We start from the raw sequence: 6,000 nt of genomic DNA, 5'->3' as shown, positions 1-6,000 counted from the left end.
AATTTTGCATCTCTTTCAGTGTTTCAATTAAACAGTTAAAAAACTATTTTGATCATTTATTTCCTAGTCCTACAAAATGCAGATACAGGGTGATTTTAAAATGGTATATAATAGTTTACTGTGTAGAACATCTAACTAATCATTTTATGGGAAAAGAATAAAAATAAAAAAGTAAAAAAAAATTAGGTAGATTTAACGTATATCAGATATGCATTGTTGCTAGTGTTACACAGAACTCTGAAATTACTTTCTATATGAAATAAGAAAACAAGTTAAATAAATAAACGAAGGAAATGACAGATTAAGAGAAATTAATTACAATTAAAAATTATATTTTTACATTTTTAAAAAGTTGAATTAACTTCAAATTAATATTATACAGCTACTTTACAATCTACTAAACATGCAACATTACTGCTAGCTTTTGCTATAAAACTTCATTTTAAAGGGGCAAAAGATTTAGTTTTTGTTTTAGTTTTTAGTTGTTCATAATTAAATATGCAGTATTTACTTTAGCTACGGGACAAACCACATTTTAAATCCAATTTAGTTACTATGAATTTTTAATACATAAATCCATTCGTTAACAATTTATTGTCATCGAGGTGGAAACTATTAATAGGTATGCAACCCGTTCAACTCGCAGGTGTATATATGTTAGCCTATCCTCTTTGAAGCATAATAATTAAATGTTTTCTTACGCTCAAAGACTACGATCACTACGAATTTTCAGGTTGAATTGAACGTTTTTTTTTTACGGCATAGCTGTAGGGAACAGTCAATGTTTTTTTTTTGGACATGCTACATTTTTTTGTGACTGGTACAAGAACAAGAGAATTTTTTTCCTAGCGCAAATACTAGGGGGGGGCAGGGGTGTGCATGGTCCACCTCAGAAAGCTAGGTGCCCATCCTAGAAAAAAAGACCTAATATTGTTATTAATTTTCCTCTTCATATTGTAACAGTATCAAACTCTATTTTAAAAGATCAAAGGAGATTTACACTGGAAACCAGAAAAACTGCTATTTTCATTAAAATATACAAAAAATCATTAAAAGTGAATAACGTTCGTAACCAAATGAATTTGTGCTTAGGGATTCTTAATCTGTGTAATTCTCCCAACATATTAAAAAAAGTCTCATTCAAGTTAGTTTAGTTTTAGTAAAGTTCCAGAGGCTATACATATATTTTGGCGTAAATTCAAAATTCTAAAAATTTTTAAAATAACTACAAGTCGTATAATATTCAGTATTTCGTTCAACTGAACGAGTTATTAACGTCAAATAGAAATAAATTATTTATCGACCCCAACAAACTAGTTTTCCCACATAAATCTCATTTTTCTACTCCATTATTTTATCGCATAATTAAAAATGTACAGGCCCATACCATTAAACTACTTTATTTTGATATCTTTGCGAAGTGCCTTAATTCAATCTAATACAATATTCTGAAACTCCCCACTAAACACGAAACGTAAATGAAACGTTGCAAATGAGATGTTTTACTAAACATTTGACACATTAACTAGAAACGTTTCTGTTTCATTACAGAAATGTAGCACTTGAAAACTTATTTAGTGAAACATAGCCGAAACGTTACAATTGGAGAGAGTTTGAAACATTACTCGAAACATTACCTTTCGATCTCGGAAACATAACAGACGAACAACCCTTTGCTATTTTTGCTTATCTTATGGAACAATCGGCATTAGTTAAATTTTGCTCTCAATCCCCAATCCTTCTCAAGCGTTAGTTCATTTGCCTTTGTTATATACACATAATTAGAAAAAAAAAATGTGGTAGCATATTTATAACACGTCTAGAAAAAATGTATGTTCGTGACTTGCGTAGACTGCGCGTAACAGCCCGAGTTTATTTGTTTCCCGTGTGTCGTTTCAATTCGTATTATGTTAGGTTAGGTTTGCGGTTTGTCAGTTTGCTTGGTTTCGTTGTTATTCATCTTTACTTTGACGCTATTTTATGTGATAATTTGTAGTGTGTGCAGTTGTGGTTATTGTAAGGTGCATATAAAATAATGAATATTGATGCAAAATGTTTAAAACGATATGTGTAGAGATTTCCAATTTTGCGTCACATCTACCTAAATATAGTTATACCCACTACCTATTACAGACAAGAGGACAAGGGACAAGAACTAAGAAAATGGAACAACAACTATACGTTTCGATATAATTTGAAGAGCAACTACTTAGTCAGTGAGAACTATTTGAAATATGGATGAATCAAGTGAAATAGACGTCATTTATTTTATATTTTGTACAAATGTTTATATTTGTTTATGTGTATAGGCATGCTTAAATAAAAGAGTTTAGGTATACCTACAGATATTTACTTTGTCAAGATATCATTTTGTATCCTTATTTCTGCTGTATAATTTATTATTATTAAAAGGATATATGTAATATTGACCATGCGTAGAAGAAATTATAACTTTATATTATTTTTCAGTAATGTTATTTGTTTTTCATGTACCTACCATTTCAAGATTCATAATCATAACTAACTTTTTCTAATTATCAGTTCGTCATTGTTACCATATTCATGATGGTCTCAACATTAGAAAATTTCCATTTCAGAAGCGTATTTGAACAATATAAAATGTGTAGTTTTTTTTAATGCTTCTGATATTGTTTTGTGATATTTTTATTTGTACGATGAATGGCAAAATTCATAATCCATATTAGAAACTTTTTTCAGTGGCTTCTCAAAAAGAAAGAAATTCTTAGTAAAAGTTGCCGCATCCCCAAACTAGAAGAGCATATTTATTTTTTTTAATATACAATGTAACTTTTTTTAGTTCGAATTAAGTCATTCACAATACAAATAAAAATATCACAAAGGAGTATTAGAGATATTTAAAAAAATACTCACACTATTTATACTATTTCAAAAACGCTTTTGAAATGAAAATGATCTAAAGTTGAGAGCATTATGAGAACAATATGGTAATAAAATTATTATGTTACTCAAACATTTCTGAAAATATACTGAAACGTAAAACAAAAATATCGAGGGCATAAATGGAACATAAAAAGAATGTTACTGAAACCAATTTTTTGAAACGTTTCATTGGAAACGTATTTTGGGGAGGACATCTTGGGCTTCTAGAACGTTACCAGAAGGTTGCATGGATTTTTTATGAAACGTTTCAAGAAAAATGGAAACGTTTCTGAAACATGTCAGAAACTGAAAAATGTTTAGTGGGAAATTATTTAATCGACCCCAACAAACTAGTTTTCCCACATAAATCTCATTTTTCTACTCCATTATTTTATCGCATAATTAACAATGTACAGGCCCATACCATTAAACTACTTTATTTTGATATCTTTGCGAAGTGCCTTAATTCAATCTAATACTACATTCTGAAACTCTGTACATATTTGTCAAGCCTGTCCAAGTCAGAGACAAAATGTAAATATAAGAATCGTCCTCTGATTACTTTTCCAAATACCTGAAAAAACATTGCCAGCACTTGAAAACAAATAAGATTAACACGATACTGTTTCGTGTAATAATGGGTACTACAATTTGTTTATAAACGATTACTCTGGCTTTCGTGATGATGTAAGATCATGGGAAACATTTCACAATATTTCAATCATCGTCAGTGCAGAGTTCTACAACCCTAGTAATTTCAGTTTATAAACAAATAATGTGTTTTATGGGTTCCACACATAACTTTTAAGTTAATTGTTAATCACTAAACATAGAAATTTAAACTATACAAATTAAATTACTAACGACAATTTCTTACGAGATTTTAATTCTTCTTAAAACATCATTTAGAAATTATTAGGTATTATACGTATGTCGAGTTTCATTTAAGAAACATATACAGGGTGTCTGCAAAAGCTGGAGATACTGGTGGCCAAAATAAGTCGATTGAGCCTTATAATATGCCTTATGCAAATGTTGCTGGTTTCAAAGATACAGGGCGTTCAATGTTTGAATTTTATATTGAAATTACTCGATGATTTTGAAAACTGTCAGAGTATAAACAAAAAAATTGGCACTACTATGGTTTTTGACATGACAAATAAGAATGTTTTTTGTTTATCTAATTTTCGCATTTCTTGTATTTTAACACTCCGCTTTCAACATCTCCAAAATGAAAAAAATCTTAGTTCCGGAAACTGGGGTTGTTAGATCGCTCGAATAGCTTCAAATTGCAGTTAGTTCAAATTTTTCTGTATAGATGGCGTGGCATACTAAAAATTTTTGTGATTCCTGGAACGTGGAAGTGCGGTCCAACTGAAAGATCGTTAAATTTTGAGTATTTTTTGTAATATAAAGTTTTTCCCAATATTTACTTTTTTTCAAGATATGTCGACTTCAGTATGCAAGGTATGATGTAACAGAAAAATCTATTATTTTATTTAAATCATACTGAGACAAAATATTCTTTTAAAATATTGTTATAATTATCGACACAAAAAAAAATTGTACAATGGTAAATCTTATAATGGGCAGAGACGAATCGTATTTTATCAAATACTATTAAAAAATTCAGTCATAGGTGGCTCATGTCATGTAAAATAAAACATGTATGACAGATGACACATATTAGTTTTCCAATAATTACAGTTTTATTAGCTTGCGTCTTTCAATTTAACTATACTAGTTATATTGAACTATTGTACAATTTTTTTTTCTGTATTCTATTGGAAACGCCATTTTCCAGATGGAAAATTGAGGACAAAAAGGATTTTTTAAATTGCGATATTCTCTCGATGTGGAAAAAAAGGAGAAAGTCAAAAGACAAAGTGTACCTACGTTCGGAAGTTTCGGAATGAATGGTATTCGGAGTATGTATAAGTAGTTGAGTAGAAGTATTTATTTAAAAAAACTTTTCTGGATGGCGTGTTTAATGGTGTTTATATTTTTTATAAAATCTAAATGAAAATCCTTCTCGCGAATGTCAATTTTTCGGTAATATTGCAAATACAACTAAAAATTTCCAGATTCATTTAAAGCCGGCTGACCTTGAAAATATTCGCCTGCGGCGCTTTTCTTTCGTTTTAGTCAATCAATGAATATGTTTCACCTATTCTCAATGTCACTAGCTGCAACTAGGCTGTATTTGGATGGTTGATTAGTTTTTGTCAAGTGTGATTCTTATTTGGGATAAAACTAGCTACTGCTACTACTAAACTATAGTCGTGGTGTAAATCAAAATCAGCAGTTATTGGGAGTCTTGTATTTATTCAAAAACATTGTGGCTATTAGGGATGTACAAATTCATCTATTAATATAATACTGAATAACTACTGGAAAGGTAGTATATTAAATATTGCACCACTCATACAATATTTGTTAAAGTTAAGCAAAAAAATATTTGTTTAAGGTTAAGCAAAATACGCTTAAGTAGATTATATACTTATGTATGTTGAACATGTAATTAAAAATGGCTGGCATTGGTAACAATAAAGTAATCACTAAGAAATTAGGACACCTGTAGAGTGTAGACTCATGTAATCTATGAATTTGTTTAGCGTTTAGTTCTGGGTAGGATTTCAAGATTCTCATGAATTGAGGCTGCACGGATTGTTACAACAATATATTTTGTATGTAACAAATTGGACAACAACCGCAAAGACAGTATTTAGATCTCAATCGGTTTCACTTCTTGGAACAATTAGTCGCACTAGTTGACATTTCTATTAATTAATCCAATAATAAGTTCTTAAGAATTAGCTGCAAAATTAAGAATTTGTTTCAGAGTTCGGTTGTGCAATATTGTACTGATTTACTTATACAATTTTGTGGTCTCGTTGAAATTTTTCCCATAATTCTATTCGAAATAAAAAATTAAATATAGAAAAACAGGGAGGTCGTGTTGAACGATTATTATTTTCCATTTGTCATGATTATTGGTACGGGGTAAACTAAGTCTAGATGCCAATACCAACTTTTTTTTGTCCCAAAAATGTTCAGTCTTATTTACATAGTGTGTCTTGCCTCATGACACTAGATGAC

The sequence above is a fragment of the Anoplophora glabripennis genome, unplaced genomic scaffold (genome assembly GCF_000390285.2).
Source record: "Anoplophora glabripennis isolate ALB-LARVAE unplaced genomic scaffold, Agla_2.0 scaffold501, whole genome shotgun sequence".
NCBI classification, from domain to species: domain Eukaryota; kingdom Metazoa; phylum Arthropoda; class Insecta; order Coleoptera; family Cerambycidae; genus Anoplophora; species Anoplophora glabripennis.
The sequence above is the reverse complement of the archived record's forward strand: the minus strand, read 5'-3'. Positions refer to the sequence as shown.